The sequence below is a fragment of the Lepidochelys kempii genome, chromosome 14 (assembly GCF_965140285.1).
Source record: "Lepidochelys kempii isolate rLepKem1 chromosome 14, rLepKem1.hap1, whole genome shotgun sequence".
Lineage (NCBI taxonomy): Eukaryota > Metazoa > Chordata > Testudines > Cheloniidae > Lepidochelys > Lepidochelys kempii.
Window position 1 is genome coordinate 35623143 of NC_136393.1, and position 27952 is coordinate 35651094.

At 46.2% G+C, this 27952-nt stretch overlaps 1 protein-coding gene and 1 non-coding gene across 4 annotated transcripts in view; both read left to right on the forward strand.

Moving 5' to 3' along the window:
- Positions 1-27952, forward strand: part of LOC140898281 (L-amino-acid oxidase) — a 51473-nt gene that overhangs the window by 8029 nt on the left and 15492 nt on the right. The gene's annotated exons all lie outside the window — the stretch shown is intronic.
- Positions 6794-6902, forward strand: TRNAL-CAA (transfer RNA leucine (anticodon CAA)). The gene is made up of 2 exons: positions 6794-6831; positions 6857-6902. It is a non-coding gene; the product is annotated as a tRNA-Leu (tRNA).

The window sequence follows — 27952 nt, forward strand, 5'->3', positions numbered from 1 at the left end:
TGTAAATGACCAGATAGACCAGTGGCTCTCAACCTTTCCAGATTACTGTCCCCCTTTCAGGAGGCTGATTTGTCTTGCGTACCCCAAGTTTCACCTCACTTAAAAATGGCTTGCATACAAAATCAGACATAAAAATACAAAAATGTCACAGTCACACTGTTACTGAAAAATTGCTTCCTTTCTCATTTTTGCCCTATGTCAAGGTTCCTTCCCCACTCTGAACTCTAGGGTGCAGATGTGGGGACCTGCATGAAAAACCCCCTAAGCTTACTTTTACCAGCTTAGGTTAAAACTTCCCCAAGGTACAAACTATTTTACCCTTGGACTTCCACTGCCACCACCAAACTTTATCTGGGTTCCTGAAAAAACGTAGTTTGGAAACGTCTTTCCCCCCAAAATCCTCCCAACCCTTGCACCCCACTTCCTGAGGAAGGTTTGGTAAAAATCCTCACCAATTTGCACAGGTGACCACAGACCCAAACCCTTGGATCTTAGAACAATGAAAAAGCATTCAGTTTCCTTACAAGAAGACTTTTAATAGAAGTAAAAAAAAGAATCACCTCTGTAAAATCAGGATGGTGAATACCTTATAGGGTAATTAGATTCAAAACATAGAGAATCCCTCTAGGCAAAACCTTACGTGACAAAAAAGACACACAGACAGGAATATTCATTCTATTCAGCACAGCTATTTTCTCAGCCATTTAAAGAAATCATAATTTAACACATACCTAGCTAGATTACTTACTAAATTCTAAGACTCCATTCCTGTTCTGTCCCCGGCAAAAGCATCACACAGACAGACACAGACCCTTTGTTTTTCTCCCTCCTCCCAGCTTTTGAAAGTATCGTCTCCTCATTGGTCATTTTGGTCAGGTGCCAGCGAGGTTACCTTTAGCTTCTTAACCCTTTACAGGTGAGAGGATTTTTCCTCTGGCCAGGAGGGATTTTAAAGGGGTTTACTCTTCCCTTTATATTTATGACACCCTATAATTATAAAATAAATCACTTGGAATGTAAATATTGTACTCACATTTCAGTGTACAGCATATAAAACAGTATAAAGAAGTCATTGTCAGTATGAAATTTTAGTTTGCACTGACTTTGCGAGTGCTTTTTATGTAGCCTGGTGTAAAACTAGACAAGTTGATGTACTAGATGAGTTGATGTACCCCCAGAAGACCTCTGAGTACCCCCAGGGGTACATATAGCCCTGGCTGAGAACCGCTGAGTTAGACACAGGGTGGGGGAAGGGGTAGAACGCACCCGCAGAGTGAACAAGGTGACGGCAGCAACGTGATGGGAGTTGCACCTTTTTTCGGATGGGTTTAGTTAGGAGGGGATCAGCTAAAGGGAAGGGAAAGAGGGTGAGGGGGACAGAGCAGGGGCGAGGAGGATAAGAGGGGAAGGGGGGTGTGACAGCTATGGCAATTTCCTGCCATGGCCTTGGGAGAGCTTACTGAATTAAGTGTAAGTCTCGCTGGAGTCCATTGTATTAAATGCAAAGCTGTGGGCTGGGATGGTTTGTAACCTCTCCAAGGGGGAGATGTGCTGTGAACCCTGGGAAGTGTTGTGGATTTCAAAGGACTGGATCGAATAATGTGCTAGATAAGGATGGACTTTGGGGACAAACAGTGTCAAGAGGTTTACCAGGGGAATCTCTAAGGAGAGGCACAGGTGCCGACTTTCCAAAGTGCTGGGGGGTGCCCAACCCTCGGCTCTGCCCCAGGCCCTGCCCCCACTTCACCCCTTCCCCCAAGGCCTCACCCCCGCCCCACCTCTCCCCGCCCTCGCTCCGTCCCCACCCTGCCTCTTCCTGCCCAGTTCTGCCCCTTTCCCTGAGCGTGCTGCCTCGCTCCTCTCCCCTCCCCCTTCACCCCAGCCTCCTGCATACTGCAAAACAGCTGATTGCAGTGGGCCGGAGGCGCAGGGAGGGCGAGGGAGGTGCTAATCTGCAGGGCCCGCCATTGGGCGGGAGGGGGAAGTTGATAGGGGGGCTGCCAGCACCCACCATTTTTTCCCTGTGGGTGCTCCAGCCTCGGAGCACCCATGGAGTCGGCACCTATTCCCCACCTCCGGTGACGCAAAAACCCGTCCTTTTCCACCTGTGTCCTGAGGAGTGGGGCTTTGCTGCCATGAGGCCAAGACCCAAGCTGTAAAAGGAAAGACTAACCTATTAATGGGTGTGCGCTCTCTGAGCTAAGCCTGTTAACCAACTTGTAATCACAAAAAATCCCCTTGGTGGAGGCTGGAGGACTGACTCTGACCGGAGGCCTTGTTGGAGTTGGGGGGTGATCTCTGGTACGTTATTGCAATCGAGGAAGGTTTTAAAATTGTTTTTAATGTGGTTTCTCTGTAACGCTTGCACCGTAAGACTAAATGCGCTGGCCTAGGAAGGGCTGTGTGGTAACTCGTAGGTGTGGGCAGTTACAGCCTTTGGAGGGAAAGCAAAGTGCAGAGCCTGGCCTGGAGAGGCAGTCTGATTTGTGGGATTATCACTGTGCAGCCTGGAAAACCCCCTGGTCAGGGAGGAGAGAGCTGCGAGTCTCTGCCTAAGAGAGGTGCGGGCTGAGGAGCCGGGAGCCAGAGGGAGTGCCCTGGAGGGTTGATGGGATGGGAATACAGGGCCAGTTGCTCTGAGCTGCGATGGTGAGGAGTAATGCAGGGGTGATGAGAAAGGGGGAGTGAGAGGAACATAAGAACGGCCACACTGGGTCAGACCAAAGGTCCATCCAGCCTTTCCCTGGTGCCCCCCACCAGTGGCCAGTGCCAGGTGCCCCAAAGGGAACGAACAGAACAGGCAATCATCAAGTGATCCATCCCCTGTTGCTCACTCCCCGCTACTGACAAACAGATGCTAGGGACACCATCCCTGCCCATCCTGGCTAATAGCCATTGATGGGCTCATCCTCCATGAACTTACCTAGTTCTTTTTTGAACCCTGCTATACTCTTGGCCATCACAACATCCTCTGGCAATAATTTCCACAGGGGTTGACTGTGCTTTGTGTGAAGAAATACTTCCTTTTGTTTGTTTTAATCCTGCTTCCTGTTAATTGCATTTGGTCAACCCTAGTTCTTGTGTTATGAGAAGGAGTAAATAACACTTCCTTATTTACTTCCTTCACACCAGTCATGATTTTATAGGCCTCTATCATATCCCCCCTTAGTCGTCCCTTTTCCAAGCTGAAAAGTCCCAGTTTTATTAATCTCTCCTCCTCCTCCTCCTCCTCCCAGTTTTATTAATCTCTCCTCCTATGTTCCATACCCCTAAACATTTTTGTTGCCCTTTTCTGAACATTTTCCAGTTCCAATAAATCTTTTTTTGAGATGGGGCGACCACAGCTGCACGCATTCAAGATGGGGGTGTACCATGGATTGATAGTTTTATAGATTTATACCATGGCTGGAGAAACAGCCCATCAACACAGGTCAGAGAAAGGCCTATTGATACTGTAGCATGTTCTCTGAATGTCCAAAAGACCAGAGGTCCCTGCTTCTGCTCTCATTGGCTGGAGCAGATTGGCCATCCTCTATTCTGTCCACACCTGGGTAGGGGAGGCAGTACCTGGGCTCTTAGTGTGTGGGGGCCGGGGAGTGTCTCCGCAGCACTGTTCTGCATCTGGGAGTTACTCAAGGGCGGGGTGGCTATGGCTGGGCCCTATTTTACCCCCTTTCTCCCCACTCTGGCTGAGTAAACGCTTGGGAGAAAAGGAGACTTGGTTAGAAATTCAGCACCCCCCAAACCCATCGATCAAGGAGGGACAGCACCTGACGCCACTGCAGCTGACAGCTCTGGAGTCCCCCCGCGGTGGCTCGGAGCTCCAGGTCCTCCTGTTGCCCATGGCAACTGAGAGCTGTGCTCTTCCCCCCCCCCACGCCCACAGTGGCTCAGAGCTCCAGGTTCCCCCACTACCCATGGCAGCTGGGAGCTGTGCTCTCCCCCCGCACCCACCCGCGGTGGCTCGGAGCTCCAGGTTCCCCCCACTACCCATGGCAACTGAGAGGGACCCCTGCTGCCCATGGCAGTTTGGGGCTCCAGATCCCCCTCCCCCCGCTGCCTCTGGGTGGAAGTGGAAAATGTCGCAGAGGTTTCTGGACTCACAGAATCCGTGACATAATCTTATCCTTCATCATGAAGAGGTGAAAGAGGGCACAGAGATAACTGGATTGTCTTCACCTTTCCATTGCACCCTTAACACATGCAAAAAAAAAGGCGGAGTTTGTGTCTGCCTATTCACGGGCCTGCAACAGTGTTTGAAGAGAGGCTGCCTGGGTGATTTTTGTTGTTATTATTTGTATTGTGTTAGTTGCAAGGTCATAGGCATTGGAACAGTTTGTACAGTGGGGGTGCTGAGAGCCATTGAACCAAACTGTAAACCCTGTATAGGATGGAAACTACTTCAAACCAAGGGGTGCTGCCACACCTCCAGCACCCCTAGTTCCAGCACCTATGTGCAAGGAGCCTCAGGCATGGACCAGGACCCTGCCGTGCTAGGTGCCATTCAAACACAGAACAGATCAGAGGGGAAAGCTGGCTGTGCATATGTGACCTGCCTGGAGAGATTTCAACAATGGATTTCTCACGTCCTTTGGTGGGGGAAGGGAAAGGTGTGGTGGGGAGGCGGAGATGAAGAAAAATGGTGGGAGCTGGGAAAGGGGAAAGAGAAGGAGCATGGGGTTCTGTAGCTAATGTGTGTCATAAACTTTATTCCTCAGGGAACTGATTTTCATCAAAGCACTGGGGATAGCCACAGATCTCTCTCTATACAGCTAGTCCTTGAGTCTGTCTGTTGGCATAGCTCATGTCATTTGGGGAGATGATGTTACTACACCAGCAGAAAAACTCCCTCTGTTAGCATAAGTTGTGTCTACACTAGGGGTTCTGCTTGTTTAGCCGTAACAGAATAGCTCTATCGGCAAAACATTTGTAGTGTAGATAAGGCCTAAGTGTGAGAAAGAGCAGCCTCCTCCCTGATCTGGAGCTGTGTGCCTGGACCTATCAAAATAGCTGATTGCAGTATCACTAACCCAGCATTTGAAAATCATAAATCAGAGCCCCCAGTCATGACTGGCTTAAAATTCATGAGATTCCCCCCCCCCGCCAAATAATAACTTTTTTCTTTTTCTTTGGCTTCTGGTCTTTCGATTGAACTTGCTTCACATTTCAAAGGTCTTTTCTTCCCCCGAGAAAGCTACACTTTTTTTTCCCCCCATGAAAGCTGAGATTCTCATTCCATCTCTTGGTTCCAGCAGCTGGGCCTTCGAGTAAACCGCCAGCTATTGTGAGACGCGTGATGTAAATTGTGAGAGATAGCGCTGCTTTGATTCTTTTCCTGTTCTTAGCCGTCCTCCTCTTCCCCTCGTGGCGATCACTTGACTGTGAGCATTAAGAAATCAAAGTGTTCCAGCTGAAGAAATAGATCATCCTCTCTCTGATGGGACAGAGACATGCAGTAACACTAAAGCCTGGCATTCAAAGGCCTCAAAAAATCATTAGGGGGGCTTAAAAATCATGATATTGCATTGTTAAAGCTAGTACATTTGGGGTTCTTTTTCTTTGCCTTCTGGTTTTTGAGCCATTAGAATCCATTCAGGGAATGTTTTCAAACTTTTCTTTGCATTGGGGACTAGAAACTTCTTAAAAAACAAAACAAAGCTGAAGGTCATAATCATATGACTCCTGGAGCTGGAACTTTAAGAAAAACACCAGCTATGGCAAGAGTTGACAACACCGAGGGCTTATCTACATTTGAAAGTTAATGCAAGTTAAGAGAGATTGTGAATGTAAAGCGCAGTAGCTGCTTCTGGACAATGGACACTCCTATTCTTGAACAAGAGTGTCTTGTTTTGGCATAGTTTAACTCTAACAGTTGGTTAAACACAAACCAGGCATTCTTGTTCTGGAATAAGAATCTCCACACACGCTGCTGACCAGGAACAACTCTAAGGGCTTGTTTTCAGTGTAACAGTTAGTGAGAGTTAACATACTCAAGGTACTGCGTACTTGACCTAGCCTCGTTGGAGTGAAAGTGACTGACCACACTTCAGCACAGCACTCTGGCTACACAGGGTGATATGGCATTAGCAGGGGGATTGGATTAGCTGTTACATTCCCCCCCCACTGCATTACTTGCTTCAACCCACCCTCCCAATAGGCTAGCGAGTTCAAATTTAAAGCACCTTTTAACTTGAGCTTGAGATTGTTATGTATGGACAGGAATCAAATTAGGGGTAATATTCAAGTTATAACTCGAGCTAACTGTGCTGTGAAAACACATCCTCGTGTAGGCAAGCCCTGAGCCTGCTGAAGGTAGAAGAATCGTTCCCAAAGCTATCTGCTTTGTGACAGCTTTCAGCCAGACGTCCACCAGGGGTAGGCGTTAAAGACGACAGGGAGTTGGGGTGGCGGCGGCTTGTAAAGGGGAGGCGGATCTTTGGCCTTGGTGTTTTCCCGGCTTGCTATATTATTGATCAGTAACTGTCTGTATCCGTTTTCCAAGCGGTGTGCTCACCTCTGCCTGATTTGTAGCGTAAACACCAAACATGGACGCAGAGAAGCGGAACCCCAGACCGGAGTGAGTCTGACCCACTCCCCTTTCCCTCACCAACACAGCGGGAGCGGCTGGCTCAGTCGCGCTTTGTCTGCCTGTGGGTCTGGGTGTTTTGCGGGGCAGGTTTTAGGGGTGTGTGAACAACAGGAAGAGAAAACAAACTACTGAAGCAAAACAAATTAGAATCATGCATTGTCAGAGAAACGAGGATACATTTGTTTGAAATGCTATATTGTAAGTGTCAGGATGGCCGAGTGGTCTAAGGCGCCAGACTCAAGGTTCTGTCTTCCCCTCTTCTGGGTGTTCTGGTCTCTGTATAGAGGCGTGGGTTCAAATCCCACTTCTGACACAGTTTTTTCCCTTTCCTGTTTGAGCTTTTCTTTCAGGAAGGGAGATTTAAGTTACACTGAATTAAAAAATGGGAAAACACAGACAAGGGAATCATTTCTCTCTCTAAAAAAGAATAGGAGTACTTGTGGCACCTTAGAGACTAAGAAATATATTTGAGCATAAGCTTTCTTGAGCTACAGCTCACTTCATCGGATGCATGCAGACTCTCTCTCTCACATCTCTCTCTCACTTCTAATTGTTTCTTTCTTTCCATGTAGGGGTTGATGTTTTGGAGAGAAGTCACCATTATATACTTTTATGCTGCAAAATAACAATCCTGTAAATACAACATATTAGAATAATTACCCTAAGAATAATCCAGGCAATTGTCCCTCGCCTCTGTTTGCCAGAAGCTGGGAATGGGTGACAGGGGATGGATCACTTGATGATTACCTGTTCTGTTCATTCCCTCTGGGGCACCTGGCATTGGCCACTGTCGGAAGACAGGATACTGGGCTAGATGGACCTTTGGGCTGACCCAGTCTGGCCGTTCTTATGAGAATTCTGGAAAAAAATGGTTAGTCACAGGTATAATACGTTTTCTTTGGGACATGACATTATAATTGTCAAAAAAAAAAAACCCACAAAAACCTTCACTGGTTTGCATAGGATTTTGCCTTGAAGAGTCAGTACTGCAGACCTGGGGTCAGTGACAGAGTGCACCCCTGTGTCCACACCTTACACATGATTGCCATATTCTTTGTATAAAGTATGTCTTGTAAGGTATTGTTTGAAAATTCATAATTTGCTGCTCATTACTGTCCTGCTAAAATGTGTGTGGCGATATTGTATTTGAAGTTATAAGATTCCACTGTATGGTGTTATTAAGACATGTTCCAAGCTGAGCATGGCAAACAGCCCTGGAATGTGTGCCCTGCTTAATTGGCATTGAAGCAGTAAACAGAATCATCAAGGAGGAAGGGTAGACAAAGAAACCTCAAACAGGTGAGGAAAGCAGCAGGGAACACCCTTTCTTATAGACTCTGTCTCCTGAATCTCATCTGGAAATGTTTTCCAAGGTGGGGACTGACACTATAAAAAGGGGGACAAACACCCTAAGGCACCCCCACCTCCTCCTCTCTCTGTCCATTGATTCACTACACCAGAAGGAACAAAGGAAGCAACCATTAAAGAAGAGCAGAGGTCCAAACCTAAGGACTGCTGAGAGCTTTAGGTGAGAAAACCTTTGCTTTGAATTTAATGTAGTTTGTTAAGTTAGGCACCAGTTGCATTTTATCTTTATTTTTCTGGTAACCATTTATGACTTTGTATGTCTCATTACTTGTATTCGCTTAGCATCTAGCTCTTTGTGCTTAATAAACTTCTTTTGTTGTTTTCGCTAATCCAGTGTGGGCTCCACCTGAGGAGGAAACCTCGACTGGAAAGAATTATGGCCAGCGGGTCAATCTCTTGAGTCCCCAGCCCAGCAGCTCAGGCCAGTGCTCCCATGAGTGGGGGAGGCAGCTGAGGAGGGTGGCAGGCTACCTTTAGCTTTTCGGCTCCTCGGAAGATTTCTGTCCACCCTCAGCTGGCCTTTATATACTTGGGCTAAGATTTATCTGGTGTAGCACCCCAGTCAAAGTCTCCACGTGATGCTGTCCCCAGAGTGGGAGGCAGCCGGCCTGCATCTATTGCTTCGAGCCAGCCATCAGAGCCACACAGGGCTTGCCCCTGGCTCATCCAAACTGACCACTCTCCAAGTTTAAATCCAAGTTAAACCAGAACATCTGGGGGGGGGGTAGGAAAAAACAAGAGGAAATAGGCTACCTTGCATAATGACTTAGCCACTCCCAGTCTCTATTTAAGCCTAAATTAATAGTATCCAATTTGCAAATGAATTCCAATTCAGCAGTTTCTCGCTGGAGTCTGGATTTGAAGTTTAGCCTATTTCCTCTTGTTTTTTCCTCTCCCCCCCCCAGATGTTCTGGTTTAACTTGGATTTAAACTTGGAGAGTGGTCAGTTTGGATGAGCTATTACCAGCAGGAGAGTGAGTTTGTGTGTGTGGTTTTTGGGAGGGGGGTGAGGGGGTGAGAGAACCTGGATTTGTGCAGGAAATGGCCCAACTTGATTATCATGCACATTGTGTAAAGAGTTGTCACTTTGGATGGGCTATCACCAGCAGGAGAGTGAATTTGTGTGGGGGGGGTGGAGGGTGAGAAAACCTGGATTTGTGCTGGAAATGGCCCAACCTGATGATCACTTTAGATAAGCTATTACCAGCAGGACAGTGGGGTGGAAGGAGGTATTGTTTCATATTCTCTGTGTATATATAAAGTCTGCTGCAGTTTCCACGGTATGCATCCGATGAAGTGAGCTGTAGCGCACGAAAGCTCATGCTCAAATAAATTGGTTAGTCTCTAAGGTGCCACAAGTACTCCTTTTCTTTTTGCGAATACAGACTAACACAGCTGTTACTCTGAAACCAGAACAAAGTAAGTTACCAAGCAAAATAAAACAAAAACACGCAAGTCTAAGCCTAATACATTAAGAAACTAATTACAGGTAAAATCTCATCCTCAGAGATGTTCCAATAAGCTTCTTTCATAGACTAGATTCCTTTCTAGTCTGGGCCCAATCCTTTCCCCTGGTACAGTCCTTGTTAGTTCCAGCAGACATCTTAGGTGGAAACTAGGGGTTTTCTCATGACTGGCAGCCCCCTTTGTTCTGTTCCACCCCGTTTTATAGCTTTGGCACAAGGCGGGAATCTTTTGTTTCTCTGGGTCCCCACCCCTACTGCTAAATGGAAAAGCACCAGGTTTAAGATGGATTCCAGTATCAGGTGACACGTTCACATGTCCTGTGAGACCCCAGCCTCCATTTCTCCAGGGCTGGCCTGCAGGTACCCAGGAAGGTTTGAAAGTAAACAGAGCCATTTACAGGTCATTGATTCTGAAGCACCCGTAATGGCTTCCACTTAATATGTTTACATCAGTAATACAAGTTTATATCTTATTCTCCTAACTGCAGACATAGAAATAATACATGCAATCAAATAGGATGAACACACTCAGTAGATCATAAGCTTTGAAATGATACCGTACATGAGACTTTTTGCATAAAGCATACTTCAGTTACATCATATTCACACTCATAAGCATATTTCCATAAAACATTAAGGAGTGCAACGTCACACCCCTTCCAGATGATGTTGTGGTAATCTCTCACACTGAGGATATCTCTCCAGGGGAGGGAACTCCAGTTATTAGGAAGAGACAGGTATTAGTAATGATGGAGTCGATTATTAGAAACAGATATCTGGGTTTGCAATGACTGGGAGCACAGCATGGTGACTTTCCTGCCTGGTGCAAAGGTTGCGGATTTCTCGAGACATCTAGATAGACTTATGTGTAGTGCTGTGGAGGAGCTGGTGGTCATGGTACATGTAGGTATCAAAGACATAGGAAAGGATAAGAGAAAGGTCCTGGAGGCCAAATTTAGGCTGCTAGGTAAGAGATTGATGTCCAGGACTTCCATGGTAGCATTCTCTGAAATGCTTCCAGTTTGACATGCGGGGCCAGTTAGACAGGCAGAACTGCAGCGTTTCAATGTATGGATGGGACGATAGTGTAGGGAGGATGGGTTTAGATTTATTGGGAACTGGGGAAACTTTTGGGAAAGGGGGAGCCTATACAAGAAGGATGGGCTCCACCTAAACCAAAATGGAACCAGATTGCTGGCACTTAAAATTAAAAAGGTCATAGTTCAAAAACTTTTCTAAGGGCTGGGGGAAAGCTGATGGGTGTGGAGGAGCACGTGGTTCGGACATCTCTTAGGGGAGGATCTATTAATGGAACTTCTCTATGTCCTAGTAAGGAGGAGAAGATGGAAGATGATAAAATACAGGTAGGATCTGATGAGAAACAATCATATGAAAAAAGTCCCGTTCAATTACATCATGTAATGGCAGACAGCTAAAAAGTGACAAGTTTTTAAAATGCTTGTATACTAATGCTAGAAGTCTAAATAATAAGATGGGTGAACTGGAGTGCCTTGTATTAAATGAGGATGTTGATATAATAGACATCACAGAAACTTGGTGGAATGAGGATAATCAATGGGACACAGTAATACCAGGGTGCAAAATATATCAGAAGGACAGAACAGGTCGTGCTGGTGGGGGAGTGGCACTATGTGTGAAAGAAAATATAGAATCAAATGAAGTAAAAATCTTCAATGAACCAAATTGTACCATAGAATCTCTATGGATAGTAATTCCATGCTCTAATAATAAGAATATAGCAGCAGGGATATGTAACTGACCACCTGACCAAGATGGTGATAGTGACTGTGAAATGCTCAGGGGGATTAGAGAGGCTATTAAAATAAAAAACTCAATAGTAATAGGGGAATTCAACTATCCCCATATTGACTGGGTATATGTCACCTCAGGACGGGATGCAGAGATAAAGTTTCTTGACACCTTAAATGACTGTTTCTTGGAGTAGCTAATCCTGGAACCCACAAGAGGAGAGGCAATTCTTGATTTAGTCCTAAGTGGAGCACACAATCTGGTCCAAGAAGTGAATATAGCTGGACTGCTTGGTAATATTCACCATAATATAATGAAATTTAACATCCCTGTGGTGGGGGAAACACCACAGCAGCCCAACTCTGTAGCATTTAATTTCAGAAAGGGGAACTACACAAGAATGAGGAAGTTAGTTAAACAGAAATTAAAAGATACAGCACCAAAAATGAAATCCCTGCAAGCTGTAGGGAAACTTTTTAAAGACACCATAATAGAGTCTCAACTTAAATGTATACCCCAATTTAAAAACCTAGTAAGAGAACCATAAAAGTGCCACCGTGGCTAAACAACAAAGTAAAAGAAGCAGTGAGAGGCAAAAAGCCATCCTTTAAGAAGTGGAAGTTAAATCCTAATGAGGAAAGTAAACTCTGGCAAATGAAGTGTAAAAATATAATTAGGAAGGCCAAAAAAGAATTTGAAGAACAGCTAGCCAAAGACTCAAAAAGTAATAGCAAAAATCGTTTTAAGTACATCAGAAGCAGGAAGCCTGCGAAACAACCAGTGGAGCCACTGGACAATCAAGATGCTAAAGGAGCACTCAAGGATGATAAGGCCACTGCAGAGAAACTAAATTAATTCTTTGCATTGGTCTTCATGGCTGAGAATGTGAGGGAGATTTCCAAACCTGAGTCATTCTTTTTAGGTGACAAAGCTAAGGAACTGTCCCAGATTGAAGTGTCATTAGAGGAAGTTTTGGTACAAATTGATAAACTAAACAGTAATGAGTCACCAGGACCAGATGGTATTCACTCAAGAGTTCTAAAGGAACTCAGATGTGAAATTGCAGAACTATTAACTGTAGTCTGTAACCTCTCATTTAAATCAGCTTCTGTACCAAATGACTGGAGGACAGATAATGTGACACCAATTTTTAAAAAGGGCTCCAGCAGTGATCCTGGCAATTACAGGCCTGTAAGCCTGACATCAGTACCGGGCAAACTGGTTGAAACTATAGTAATGAACAAAATTGTCCGACACATAGACGAACATAATTTATTGGGGAAGAGTCAACATGGTTTCTGTAAAGGGAAATCATGCCCCACCAATCTACTAGAATTCTTTGAGTGGGTCAACAAGCATGTGGACAAGGGAGATCCAGTGGATATAGTTTACTTCAATTTTCAGAAAGCCTTTGACAAGGTCCCTCACCAAAGGCTCTTAAGCAAAGTAAGCTGTCATGCAATCAGAGGGAAGGTCCTTTCATGGATTGGTAATTGGTTAAAAGATAGAAAACAAAGAGTAGGAACAAATGCTCAGTTTTCAGAATGGAGAGAGGTAAATAGTGGTGTCCCCCAGGTGTCGATACTGCTACCAGACCTATTCAACGTATTCATAAATGATCGGGAAAAAGGGGTAAACAGTGAAGTGGCAAAATTTGCAGATGATACAAAACTACTCAAGATAATTAAGTCCCAGGCAGACAGCGAAGAGCTACAAAAGGATCTCTCAAAAATAGATGGCTTGGCAACAAAATGGCAGATGAAATTCAATGTTGATGAATGCAAAGTAATGCACATAGGAAAACATTATTTCAACTATACATATAAAATGATGGGGTCTAGATTAGCTGTTACCACTCAAGAAAGATCTTGGAGTCATTGTGGATAGTTCTCTGAAAACATCCACTCAGTGTACAGCAGCAGTCAAAAAAGCGTACAGAATGTTGGGAATCTTAGGAAAGGGATAGATTATAAAACAGAAAGTATCATGCCTCTATTTAAATCTATGGCACGCGCACATCTTGAATACTGCATGCAGATGTGGTTGCCCCATCACAAAAAAGATATATTGGAATTGGAAAAGGTACAGAAAATGACAACAAAAATGATTAGGGGTATGGAATGGCTTCCATATGAGGTGAGATTAATAAGACTGGGACTTTTCAGCTTGGAAAAGAGACAACTAAGGGGGGATATGATAGAGGTCTATAAAGTCATGACTGGTGTGGAGAAAGTAAATAAGCAAGTGTTATTTACTCCTTCTCCTAACACAAGAACTAGGGATCACCAAATGAAATTAATAGGCCGCAGGTTTAAAACAAACAAAAGGAAGTATTTCTTCACACAATGCAGTCAACCTGTGGAACTCTTTGCCAGAGGATGTTGTGAAGGCCAAGACTATGTCAGGGTTCTAAAAAGAACTAGATAAATTCATGGAGGATAGGTCCATCGATGGCTATAAGTCAGGATGGGCAGGGATGGTGTCCCTAGCCTCTGTTTGCCTGAAGCTGGGAATGAGCAACTGGGAAAGGATCACTTGATGATTACCTGTTCTGTTCATTCTCTCTAGGGCACCTGGCATTCGCCACTGTCAGAAGACAGGGTACTGGGTTAGATGGACCTTTGGTCTGACCCAGTATGGCTGTTCTTATGTTAGCATGGCTGTTTTCTAAGCAGTCATTGAGTGTTGAATACCAAGCCACCTCTTTCCCTTCTCTTTCTTGAGCAATGCTGTCTTTCAAAGTAGAGAAAGCTGTGGAGATATAGCTTTGAGGGGCTCTTTGGTGATCAGAGAGTTTATTGGCTTTCTAGAAGGCAGAAGTTACCCTTGTCTGGTTGTTTTAAATTCTAGACTTTGAATGGTTGCTTGTTCCAATACCACCATCCCCTCTTTGGCTGTTCACTGTGTGAAAATAGAGGAGATTCTTAATGTACAATCTTGTGGCTTGGGTGCCTTCTGTTTCAAGCATCAGTGATGTAGTGGGTATACACCATTGTGAAAAAGTACTGTAATGCTGGCCATTATAGGCAAAAAGGCATCCTTAAAAACATGGCAGTAAAATCCTAATTAGAATTATAGGGAGTGGCCCAAACTCTGGCAGGTTGAGTGTAAAAGTATAATAAGGAATGGCATGCAAGAATTTGAGAAGCAACCTGCTAAAAATGCAAAAACTAACAGTAAGGTGATTTTTAAGTACAGCGGAAGAAGGGAGCCTGCAAGCAGGCTACTAGATGCACACGTTGTGAAAAGGAAGACAAAGCTATTGCAGAGAGGCTAAATGAAGTCTTTGAATAGGTCTTCATTGCAGAGAACGTGGAGGAAATAGCCCCATCAGAGCTATCCTTCTTAGGTAACGAATGTGAAGTACTTTCCCACAGTGATGTGTCAGAAGAAGAGATTTTAGAAGAAATTGAAAAATTAAACAATAAAAAGTCACCAGGACCAGATGGCCTTCACCCAAGAGTTCTGATGGAATGCAAGTATGAAAGTGCAGGGCTACTAACTGTGGTATTTAACCTACTGCTGAAACAAGCCTCTATACGAGTGTCAATAGTGCAGCCCAGTTGCACATTTGCAGAATCTGATCAAGTATGGGTGTGTTTTAGCAGGTCAGAGGGGGTGATTTTGAGTCATTGTCAGCCGTGTGAGTTGGATTGAATTGCAAATTTTGCAGAGCTTGTTCTGACTCTAGACTTTGCCTTTCCAAATTCCAAGTTGCTTCTTAGGCTATGTCTGTACTCGTGAACTTACAGCAGCACAGCTGCGCTGCGGTAAGGTTTCCTGTGCAGCTGCTCTATGCCAATGGGCGAGAGCTCTCCCGTCGGCACAATTAAACCACCCCCAATGAGCGGCGGTAGCTGTGTTGGCGGGAGAGCATCTCTCGCCGACACAGCGCTGTCCTCACCGGCGCTTGTGTTGGTGTAACTTATGTCGGTCACGGGGGTGGTTTTTTCATAGACCTGAGGGACTTAAGTTTTACCGACATAAGTGCTAGTGTAGACACAGCCTTAGACTCCTTGCTAACGGCACTACTGTTTCTAAAGTTGAGTCTACATTACCTAATTATGGTGACCTAAGTTACGGTGTTGTACAGTCACCGCAGTAATTAAATCACTTTTGCACGTCCATACTACACTCCTTGTGCTGGAAGCGCACGTTCTCACCCAGAGTGCTTGCACCAATTTAACTGCCAGTGTGGGGCATTGTGGGAAGGCTTCTCAAAGCCAGCGACGGTCGATGTAAGCAACGCAGTGTCTACACTGACACTGCGTCAACTTAACTGCATCGACCTAGTGCTACGTCTCTCGCAGAGGTGCGGTTATTACATCGGAATAACGGGCGAGTTACATCGGCGGGAGTGACATTTTTGTGTAGATGCTTAGAGTCAGGTTGGTGGAAGATGCCTTGTCCCAGGGCAAGTGGAATGGATGTTCCCACCCTACAAAACCTATGTAGGTGAAAAAAGTGTTAGCACCTTACTCCAGAGATGCACCAAAGTTTGTTTACCATCCAGCTCCAGTTCCAAAGCACAATTGGAGCGGTGCCTGCTCTCCATTCCTCTCCCCTTCATCTCACCCCCAACTTGGAGCAAAAGCCACTCATCATCACACCACTCCTGGACCTCAAGCACCTCCCAGGATCAGGGTTTCCTCTTCATCCTCAAGGAAGAGTGCCTGTACTCCACTCTGCTGCAGCAGTGTGACTGAGGAAGTAGATTGGGTGGATGCTACCCCAGTGGACGGGCCTGGCCCATCTACTTTTTGTTGGGGCGGTAACCTTTTTTTTTCTTCCTCTTGATTCTGGTTCAGGTTCAGTAGATAGACCAAAATTATGGTGCAGGTTTGGTTCTGGTTCAAGTAAAAAATACTGGTTTGAACTAGATCTCGTTTTGTTCTGGTTCACGTAGAAGACTTTTCCTTTTAAACAAAATTACCCTCTCTCTTCTCTCACTCTCAGAATTGTCCAAACGTTTATTGAACAATTTAATCTTCTGCTAAACAAGTTCTCACAGAGTAACAGCAGCTGATATTTGGTTACTGGTGCCAGCGAGAGAGCAGGAAATGTCAAACAAAGTCCTGATATCTTGAATTACCCCATGGTCGACTCAAAGAAAGGCAGATCTGCTGAAGACCTATTTTATGCGACACGGAGCAAGGTATGCAGGTTGTTGTGTTGTAAAAAACGGCCTGACGCTGCCAGGTGTTGATAGCTTCCTGGAGCTGCCACTGATCTCAGGTTGGACTTAAATCAATAGGAGCAGAGAATGCTCAGCATCTAGCAGCAGCAAACCTGTACAGAGGGCTAATTATGCTGCATGTACACCTGCTTTGCATCCACGAAGTGCCCCAAAGCTGTCAACGTGTCTCAGTCAATCTGGCCCACAGCACAACTGTAGTGAATCTCTAATAGGGACTGAATGTGCTTTCATGGTACTCACAGTGCTTTTACACTGACATAACTCTAACGAGCTCTGTGTAGTTCGAAAGCTTGTCTCTTTCACCAAGAGAAGTTGGTCCAGTAAAAGCTATTCCCTCACCCACCTTGTCTCTGCAATATCCTAGGACCAACACGGCTACAACTACACTGCAAATAACTCCAGTGTGTTTTGAGCACTTCAGCTGAGTCTGAGGACTCATCAGCCCAGTCTCCAAGCAGATTAATGAGCTCCGCTGAGTTGCAGTAGGGTCACCGGACAGACTGCCTGATTGGCTAGGGGGAGCAAACAGGCTTGCTTTTAAGCTCAGCAGCAGCAGCAGATTGCTGGCTGGGCAATGCTTTGGCTTCTAGCTCTGATGGCTCTTGCCTCTGTCCTGCATCAGCTCAGGTTGTGCTCCTTGTTCCTACTGCTCACATTGTGCGACTCTTTGTCCCCCCTCTACATATTGCTTGGATGAGTTGGCTGATAGCTTTGATCTAACAGAGCTGGTTCTTTTGGCTCAGGCAGGAGAGATGGATGCTTTTAGATCTAGAGGTCCCTGGTCCCATCCACTTTCTTGGTGACCCACCAAGAGGTGTCAGGTAATGGTGGGAACACTCCAGTAGATGAAACTTGTTCTGAGCAGGATTAAGGTGACACAGTGGCAAACACACCAGTTGCCACTGCAGTGGGATTACTTGCTAAATTGCTACTCATTGTGAGAGAGGCTGATAGAATTTGTCCCATGATGAAGGAGTGGCTCCATGCTTGGACCTCATGAATGCCTGGAGCCTGGGTTATGGATGGAGGTTGAGGGGTACCATTAATTAGGCACAGCAGTTTCAGTTACTCTGCTCCTGCACTTGGAGCATGGATTGATGAAGACAGTGGGGTTCAAGAAACCTTTGTGCTCCTCATACTTTTGGGCATGATTGCTTCTCCCGTCAGCTTAGATGTGACATTCCCCAGAGTACAGTCTGGACAGTTGAAAAGCTGTGTCCCCTCAATTCTTCAGCCCAGGGTGCCTCTTATATGGCTTCACTGTGAGAACAACCACACAGCCCCCAGCATGTAAATCACTCCCAGATATATTGTATGAGTGTTATAGCCAACAACTCACAAGTTATATTGTACAGCAACATCAGCAAACTCCCAGTCCCAGATTTCCTCCCAGAAATGTACATCTTGTACTGCCCAGCTCTCTCCTTCTGGACAATACAAGCTCATAGAAAGTCCATCATTTCCATTAATAGAAAATGATGTGCACAAATCCTGTTATCCCAAATAGAGGTTCCCAGACAGATCAATCCAAATACATTGGTTTAGATAAAACAACCAAACAAGTTTATTAACTAGAGAAAGAAAGATTTTAAGTGTTCACAAGTAATGAGGCTAAAAGTCAGAATGGGTTACAAAGAAATAAAAGGTAAAACACTACTACTACCTAACTTAACAAGCGAAATGAATTCAAAACAAAGATTTCTCTCACCACATGTTTTGCAGTGTTATTTGCTGGATGCCTTTCAGTCAGGACCTTTCCCCCAGTAAATGAAGTCCAATGCTCCTTGCCTTTTCCTTCAGGTGTTGTTGATGAGAAAGGGAGGAAAAGTACCCTTGGGACGTTTGCCTTCCCCTCTTATAGTCATTTCTTTTTAGCAAGAATCATCTCCAGCTGAGGTTCAGGAGAGAGAACGTCTGAGGGGACAGAAAGCCCCAGCTGTTTATTTGTCAAAATGTAGATTTCTCATGCATACCCTTCTTCTTGCCAAAGAATGGCCACTTGACCATGTGATAGACCATTTGATCTTGTTGATACCTGACTGAGGCATAAGTCTGGCTCTTGTTTCTGAGCAACTGGTTTGTTGCTGTCTCCCCAGATTTGGAATATGTCTTAGTAACAACATACAGTAGTGTTGTTACATACAATGTTGTTACATATAATGTTACATACAATGTTGCTATGCATATTTTACCAGGACAATAATTATCAGCAAATTATGAGTTTTCAAATGATACCTCATAAGGCATACTTTGTACAAAGTTTATCATAGCCTTGTACATAGGTGAACATAAGGGTATAGACTGTCACAGTAGTTAATCCACCTCTCGGAGAGGCGGTAGATATGGGCAAGTCTATACTTATAATGGCTTCATTGGTGCAGCTGTGCCGCTGTATCGCTTTAGTGAAGTCGCTCTGTGCTGACAGGAGAGAGCTCTCCCGCTGGCGTAGTTAATCCACCTCCCTGAGAAGTGGTAGGTATGTCAGTGGAAGAAGCTCTACACCTGGAGTTAGGTTGGTATAACTACTTCGCTCAGGGGTGTGGGTTTTTCACACCCCTGAGAGACACTGTTATACCAATATAAGTTTGTAGTGTAGACCTTATTCTGTTTCCCATGCCCTATTATAGGCATTTGGCAGGAGAGATAGGTGTAGTGCCGTGCATTCTGCATCACATCACTGTCAATATCTCCAACATGCTCCCTTCACTTGTAGGGCCAATGTAAATCTCTTAAACCAGGTCACTACCAGTTGAGAAGTCCCCTGTGCAGGGGACTATTCTCAGAGGGGCATTTACAACCACTTCAAGCCCCCTTTATCCTACTGGAGTAGTGTGAAGGGACCTGAGGGGATGGGCGCCAATCCCGGGGCTGGAGCATCCACAGAATAAAAACAGTGGGTGCTCATCACCCACCAGTCACAGCTGTTTGGTGACACGCCAGATCAGCTAATCCAGGGTGCTGCCAAACAGCTGACTGGGGACGCCACCAAACAGCTGATAGGCTGTTTGGCAGCTTGGGGAGTGGATTGGGGGAGGGCGGAGAGCACCGAGCAGGCGGGGCCTCGGGGAGGGGGCACAGTGGGGGCGGGATGAGACAGAGCGAGGGAGGGGCCTTGGGGGAAGGGACGGAGTGAGGGCGGGGCAGGGGTGGAGCACCCTCAGGGGAAAAGTAAAAGTTGGCACCTATGCCTGATGTTGTGTCTTCACTGCGGGAGACGCTATTACCAGTTCACATACATATGCTAGTTCTGCTCTGAATTCTTCACAACTGTGTTCAAACATGCTAAAAACTTGTAACATACACAAGGCCAGAATGGGAACCACCCCTCAGTGAGGGCATGGCAGTTTAGGAGAAACTACTGAGACAGTCACAGGGCTAGTGGAAACCACACAGGAAAGGAAACTTTCAAAAGTTACTAGCACTCCAGATTGTCTTACGAGCCTGCGTGCTCACTCTTGTGTTTCACTGGCATAAATGGGAAGCAATGAGGTCTGGGAGGCGCTCAGACTCATAAACTCAGAAGGCAAGTGATGTAATTTGGTTGTTATGCGTCTATGTAGTCTCTTCTTTGGGCCATGTGATTCTAAGCTGACTTTTTAGAAATAAAAGTAGTAGAAGAACTGAAAGTAGTTGAAGGAGGAAGTGGGGCCCAGACAAGGGGAGAAACACCAGCGATTACAACATATATAAATATTCCAGTAAAGTGAAATTCTGACTGTGATTGCAGATCAGCAGGTTGAGAGCATGTTACATTTCAAGAATCTTAGGACAAAAAAAAAAAAAAATCCAAACAGCCTCGCAAAACCTTGAACATTTAAAAATCTGGGGAGTGCCAATTTAAAGTTACACTTCTCAGATGAAGTGAACCTTAAATTACTTATTTAGTAGCATGGGCGGCGTGTGAATCTACCCTTCGGGGAGGCTAGCCCCCTGGCCCCACCCCTTCTGCCCGAGGCCCTGCCCCTACACCCCTTCTATCTCCCTTCACCCACCAGAGCCCCAAGCCCCCACCCACCCACCCACCGCACCCTGGCCTGAGCTCCGGCTAGCCCACCCCAGCTGCCCTGAGTCCCAGGCCACCGACCGCCTTGAGTCCTGGCCCGCCAGCCGGCCTGGGCACCGGCCCACCCGCTCCAGCAGCTCTGAGCTCCAGGCCCCTGGGTCAAGCTAAGCCCCTGCTAGCTTCAGGGGAGAGGGGGAATGAGGGCGGGGCCTTGGTTGGGGTGGAACGTGGGAGGGGTCCCGGCCTGGGTTAGGGGAGGTTTAGCCACTCCTGGCTCATTATATCTGCCACCCATGATTTCCTTGGGGGAAAGGGGGTGGGGAAGAAAAACAGTGAGTAAACCAGGCTCATCAAGGACAAAGGCCCAGATCCTCAAAGGTATTTAGGCTTCTAGCTCCCATTGATTTCAGTGAAAGTTAGGACCCGAAATACCTTTGAGGAACCTGCACCAAACCCAATGAGGGCTTGTTTACAAAGGAACCTACATAAACTAAAGTGTGAATTTAAACTGATCTATTTATATCAATATAACTGCCCCATAGTCACTCTTATTACAGAATAAGGTAACTTTATCCAGTTTAGTGCTTTGGAAGGGGTTTAAACTAAACCATAACAAGCCATTCTGATTCTGGACTCAGTGTGTCCACTTGAGAAGTTATACCAGTATTACTATTTTGATTTAAACTATATTGGTATAAATACATTGGTATAACTGGCCAAACTTTCCCATACCTACAAGCCCTACGCATCATGTGAGGAAGACTGAATTTGTGATTAACGCTTCTATGTGTACGTGTATACTGTAGCTGGAAAGTGCAATTCACAGCTTGGGAGACATTCCCCCTCTGGCTGGCCACCTGAGTGCAGTTCCTCCTGACACCTGGATATGAATGTGGGTAGCTAGTCCAAGCTGCTGCCTTTGCTGCTGTGGCCACACAAGTGCAGAGATAGAGCATGTATGTCTACCCAAACTGGGAATGATGCCTTCCAGCTGCTGTGCGGAGTTACCCCAAGATTCAAAGGGTGATGGCCCCCAGTGATACTAAGGCCAGGTCTACCATAGTAGGAAGGCTTGGCTGGTATAATTATACCTGCATAGCTTTCCTAGCGTGGAGACAGGTCTACTGTTATAACACAGCTTACGAAGGGCCTTGGTGGATTGGAACAATTTACCAAGGATCATGGGGGATTCTCCATCACAGATGATTTTTAAATGAACTTTGTGTGTTTCTCTAAAAGGTAAGCTCTAGGAATTATTTTGGCGAAGTTCTGTGTCCTGTATTATACAGGAAGGCAGTGGTCCCTTCTGGCCTCAGAATCCTGAATCTATGAATATCAGCGTAAGAGCAGTTATGCCAATATACTTGAATTTACTCTAGGATTTGTGCAGACATATAGCTATGTTGGTAAAAAAAAAATCACATATTTAGAATAGAATAGAATAGCCCCCCTGACTTCCATGGGAGTTCAAATTAAGCATATTCTATAAAACTTTGCAAGATCACAGTAGAGGCAGCTGAATTTCAATGCTGGATGTAAATGGCCCCTAAATGTAGAGTGACATAGTTCAGGGCAACTGCACCGATATCTCCCCTTAGTGGTTCAGTGAGGGCACCCACTTCAGGCTCTCTTGGGTGGAGACACATGGCTCTCTCCCTTCTGACTGGGGTATCTCCAGGCTGAACAGTTCCCTGCCTTCACTGTGTTATCCCCAGATGGCCTGAGCAAGCTTCTCTTTCCATCTCTTCCAAGACTACTAACAACTCCCTAGTGAGACTGTGAATCCACCAGCAAAGTCCGACGGCTGAAACAGGGCTGCTTGCTTTCTCCTCTGTCAAGGTTCCTTCCCCACTCTGAACTCTAGGGTGCAGATGTGGGGACCTGCATGAAAAACCCCCTAAGCTTATTTTTACCAGCTTAGGTTAAAACTTCCCCAAGGTACAAACTATTTTACCTTTTGTCCCTGGACTTTATTGCTGCCACCACCAAGCGTTTAACAAAATATAACCGGGAAAGAGCCCACTTGGAAACGTCTTTCCCCCCCAAATCCCCCCCAAGCCCTACACCCCCTTTCCTGGGGAAGGCTTGATAAAAATCCTCATCAATTTGCATAGGTGAACACAGATCCAAACCCTTGGATCTTAAGAACAAGGAAAAAGCAATCAGGTTCTTAAAAGAAGAATTTTAATTAAAGAAAAGTAAAAGAATCACCTCTGTAAAATCAGGATGGTAAATACCTTACAGGGTAATCAGATTCAGAACATAGAGAATCCTCTAGGCTAAACCTCAAGTTACAAAAAGACACAAAAACAGGAATATACATTCCATTCAGCACAACTTATTTTATCAGCCATTTAAACAAAACAGAATCTAACGCATATCTAACTAGATTGCTTATTAACCCTTTACAGGAGTTCTGACCTGCATTCCTGCTCTGGTCCCAGCAAAAGAAACAACAGACAGAGAAAAGGAGGACTTGTGGCACCTCAGAGACTAACCAACTTATTTGAGCATAAGCTTTCGTGAGCTACAGCTCACTTCATCGGATGCAAGTGAGCTGTAGCTCACGAAAGCTTATGCTCAAATAAATTGGTTAGTCTCTAAGATGCCACTAGTACTCCTTTTCTTTTTGTGAAAACAGACTAACACGACTGCTACTCTGAAACAGACAGAGAGAACCCTTTGTTTTCCCCCCTCCAGCTTTGAAAGTATCTTGTCTCCTCATTGGTCATTTTGGTCAGGTGCCAGCGAGGTTATCTTTAGCTTCTTAACCCTGTACAGGTGAAAGGGTTTTTCCTCTGGCTAGGAGGGATTTAAAGGTGGTTAGCCTTCCCTTTATATTTATGACATCCTCAGAGGCTGTTCTAAGGTACCACACAGCATTTCCTAGGCAAGTCTATTTTGTTCTTATGGTAAAAGCACTACCGAGAACACATGTTAAAAACAATAAAAGAACTTATACGCCTGCTAATAAGATGACCAGAGATTTCCCCAACTCTAACATGGGTTCTGGCAGGAGCAGTCCTTCAAAACCCCACAAAGGGGTCTCTTATTGTCACAAGTTCATAACGGCCTCAGATGAGAACTTGCACCCAGTCTTATATGGTCTCCATAGGCTAAGCCCTTCCAAGCCTTCCCTAGGTATTGAGGCCCTCTGTGGACCAAAGGTCCTGCCTCTTTGCTGCACAAGGGAAAAAGGCTCTGAGCCTGTTTAAAACTAGGCTATTTAGCCAAAAAATCCTTTCTTTTGTCTGTTGGTCTTTGGAGAATCCAGTTTGAACTAGTGACACCGGAACAGGGGAAGGGAGGCAGGGGGCCATGGCCCCTCCACTTTTTACCGGCTGTAAGGGTAAGCAGTGGGGGGAGGGGGCAGGGTCTTAGGGGGAAGGGGCGATGCAGGGGCAGGTCCTCGGGGGAAGGGGTGGGGTGGGGGTGGGGCCTCAGGGGGAAGGGGCGGTGCAAGGGCAGGGGCTCGAGGGAAAAGGGTGGCGCAAGGGGGTGGGGCCATGGTTTGGGCACCGGCGGCCCTCCCACTGGAATTACATTAACATAACTCTTTCCTCCTAGAGAAGTTACATGCAATCTCACAGAAACAATTGCATTTTTAATACAATGAACTCCAAAGATATTGAATTTAATTTAATGAGGTTTAACTTAATTCATTAAAGTTTGCCCAAGATATTGCAGGGTGATGTCCTCTGTCACACAAAGCATGTGTCCTTTCTCCTGCGAGGGGTCCCTACCCAGATGAATAGTTTCCCTGAAGCCGAAGAGATGGTTCACATGAATAATGAGTACTAGACGGGAACCAGTCATGGGATTAAGGGTTGCAGATATTAGTTATAGTCTGTGAAGAGTTCTGAGATCCTTTGGAATGAAAGTTGTTATAGTGGTTGGGTTGGCTTTTTTTTTAAATTCTTAAATGCTAACAAACATTTTCATGGACATTTTGAATTTCCATGAAAAGATGAGGGCAAAAGATCTTATGAAATTTTCCTGAAAATTCTCCCAGCTGTAAACCTGACTGAAAATATTTCAATGGAAAATGTCCTGGATTTTTTGAATTTCAACCTAATTTTCATGAAATTCCCCTCTGCCTTCTCCCAGGTTTTGTCCATCTGTAATAAGTATTGAATACTGTTAATGATAATTTAAAAAAAATGTAAATTAAGACCTTGATCCTGCAAACACTTACAGTCATGTGTAACTTGAATTTAGTGGGACTACTCACATGCGTAAAGTTATGCACATATTACTGTTGATGTTGTTGTAGTGAACAGAGGGCTAGTCAGAGACTCATAGATTTAAAGGCCAGAAGGGCAGGGCTTGATTTACATCTTACGCAACCCTAGGCACAGCATCTTCAGCGCCCTCCCGCACCTGCCTACAGCTGACCTTCCTGTTTTCCATTAAAAATGAAACAAAAAGAAATATAAGCACAGCCTCCTCGGGAAGGCACGAGACCATCCACCACGCATGGCGCTCCCAGCCCAAGCCGGGGCGCAGCTGTGGATTATAGAGAGCTGTGGTGATATCTAAATGTCAGCACCCGGCTCTGACCGACCCATGATACCAGCCTCCTTGCCTACTTGTTTTCAGAGAAGCACCTGTGTGCTTTTTCCCATTCTGCTCCTTGTGTTTGGTAGCAGCTCCTCAAAAACATCCACAGGGCTATCTCATTATCCTCTTTCAAAACCCTCCTTACAAATTTCCTTTGCTGTAATGCCTAAAAAAAAAAAAAAGCTGACAATGGTTAGACAGCAGCCTGACATGCTGACCAGTTCCCTTATTTTCTTGCATAATGACAGGTTTCAGAGTAGCAGCGGTGTTAGTCTGTATTTGCAAAAAGAAAAGGAGTACTTGTGGCACCTTAGAGACAAACAAATTTATTTGAGCATGAGCTTTCGTGAGCTACAGCTCACTTGATCGGATGCATAAGGTTTCGTAGGCTAGAACCCACTTCATCAGATGCATAGAGTGGAAAATACAGTAACAGGTATGTATACATAGTACATGAAAAGATGGGAATTCTTTTCATGTACTATGTCTATATACCTGCTACTGTATTCTCCACTCTGTGCATCTGATGAAGTGGGTTCTAGCCTACAAAAGCTTATGCCCAAATAAATGTGTTAGTCACTAAGGTACCACAAGGACTCCTCGTTGTTTTTGCTGATACAGACTAACATGGCTACCACTCTGAAACCCCTTCAGTGTGACAGCCCTTCTCGGGGTCCACTCTCTCACAGGGGTTAAGCTGTAGGCCCCGCCGCCTCCCAGAACCGCACCTCTCTGAGCCCTCAGCGTGCCTGTCTCTCGATGTGGACCCCTCAGGGAGTCCACTTGCTCTGGACCCCGAGGGCCTCCACGCGCAGCAGGAATAATGCAACCGCGACCTGTAGACTGGAGTGACTCTCAGCCAGCGTAAAACAGGAGGGTTTATTGCACGTCTGATCACAGTATACAAAACTCTCAGGGCCTCAGGCCTACCATCCCTCAGCACAGTACATCTAGGTCTCTCCAGCCTGCAGGTTGTCCTAGCTCTGGCTAGGGTGACCAGGTGTCCAGTTTTCGACCAGAACACCTGGTCGAAAAGGACCCTAGCAGCTCCGCCGGTCATAAGCGCCGCCGTCTGGGACGTCAAAGGGCCGGTCGGCGGTGCTGTGGCACTAAGGCAGGCTGATTGCTATCTGTCCTGGCACTGCGCTGCACCCCGGAAGCAGCCAGCAGGTCTGGCTTCTAGGTGGGGGGTGGGGGGGCTGCTCCCATTTGGGAACTGACCAATAGGAGCTAGGGGGCAGTGCCTGCGGACTAGAGCAGCACGCAGAGCCTCTGTCAAGGTTCCTCCCGCACTCTGAACTCTAGGGTACAGATGTGGGGACCTGCATGAAAAACCTCCTAAGCTTATCTTTACCAGCTTAGGTCAAAACTTCCCCAAGGTACAAAATATTACACCCGTTGTCCTTGGACTGGCCGCTACCACCACCAAACTAATACTGGTTACTGGGGAAGAGCTGTTTGGACGCGTCCTTCCCCCCAAAATACTTTCCAAAACCTTGCACCCCACTTCCTGGACAAGGTTTGGTAAAAAGCCTCACCAATTTGCCTAGGTGACTACAGACCCAGACCCTTGGATCTGAGAACAATGAAAAAGCATTCAGTTTTCTTACAAGAAGACTTTTAATAAAAATAGAAGTAAATAGAAATAAAGAAATCCCCCCTGTAAAATCAGGATGGTAGATATCTTGCAGGGTAATTAGATTCAAAAACATAGAGAACCCCTCTAGGCAAAACCTTAAGTTACAAAAAAGATACACAGACAGAAATAGTTATTCTATTCAGCACAATTCTTTTCTCAGCCATTTAAAGAAATCATAATCTAACACATACCTAGCTAGATTACTTACTAAAAGTTCTAAGACTCCATTCCTGGTCTATCCCCGGCCAAGACGACTACAGACAGACACAGACCCTTTGTTTCTCTCCCTCCTCCCAGCTTTTGAAAGTATCTTGTCTCCTCATTGGTCATTTTGGTCAGGTGCCAGCGAGGTTACCTTTAGCTTCTTAACCCTTTACAGGTGAGAGGAGCTTTCCCCTGGCCAGGAGGGATTTCAAAGGGGTTTACCCTTCCCTTTATATTTATGACAGCCTCCTGCCCCCCTCCCAGCCGCCTACTAGCGCCGGACCTGCTGGCAGCTTCCAGGACACATGCAACACGATATCAGGACAGGCAGGCAGCCTGCCTTAGCCCCGCTGTGCCGCTGACCAGGGGCCGCCCGAGGTAAGCCAGCGCCCCGACCCCAAGCCCCAACCCCCTGCCCCAGCCCTGAGCCCCCTCCTGCACCCCAAACCCCTCTGCCCCAGACCCACCCCAGAACCTGCACCCCTAGCCCAGAGCCCATACCCCCTCCTGTACCCCAACCCTCTGCCCCAGCCCTGAGCCCCCCCAAACCTGGAGCCCCCTCCTGCACCCCAAGCCCCTCATCCCCGGCCCCACCCCAGAGCCCATACCCCTAGCCTAGAGCCCATACCCCCTCCTACACTCCAACCCCCTGCCTCAACCTGCAGTCTCCTCCCACATTTCGAATCCCTCAGCCCCACCTCTCAGCCTGGAGCCCCCTCCTACACCTCAAACCCCTCATCCCCAGCCCCACCCCAGAGCCCACTCCCCCACCTGGAGCCCTCACCCCCTCCCACACCCAAAGCTCCTGCCCCAGCTCAGTGAAAGAGAGTAAGGGTTGGGGAGAGCAAGCCACCGAGGAAGGGGGAATGTAATGAGCAGGGGGCGGGGCCTCAGGGAAGGGGCAGAGCTAGGGTGTTCAGTTTTGTGCAATTAGAAAGTTGGCAACCTTAGCTTTGGCTGCTCTCTCCTCCCAGCCCAGAAAAACCCTTCCTTCCACGTGGGCATCTGATATCACCATCCCCCAAGTTCCACCTCTGTCCTTTGTCTTCTGTCCCAGGTAAACAGGCCATCTGGGCTTCCTCTCCTCTCAGCCTCTCCTCTCATCAGTCCTTTGTTTCCCCACTGGCTGGAACTGGCTGGTCAGGTCACCAGGGTC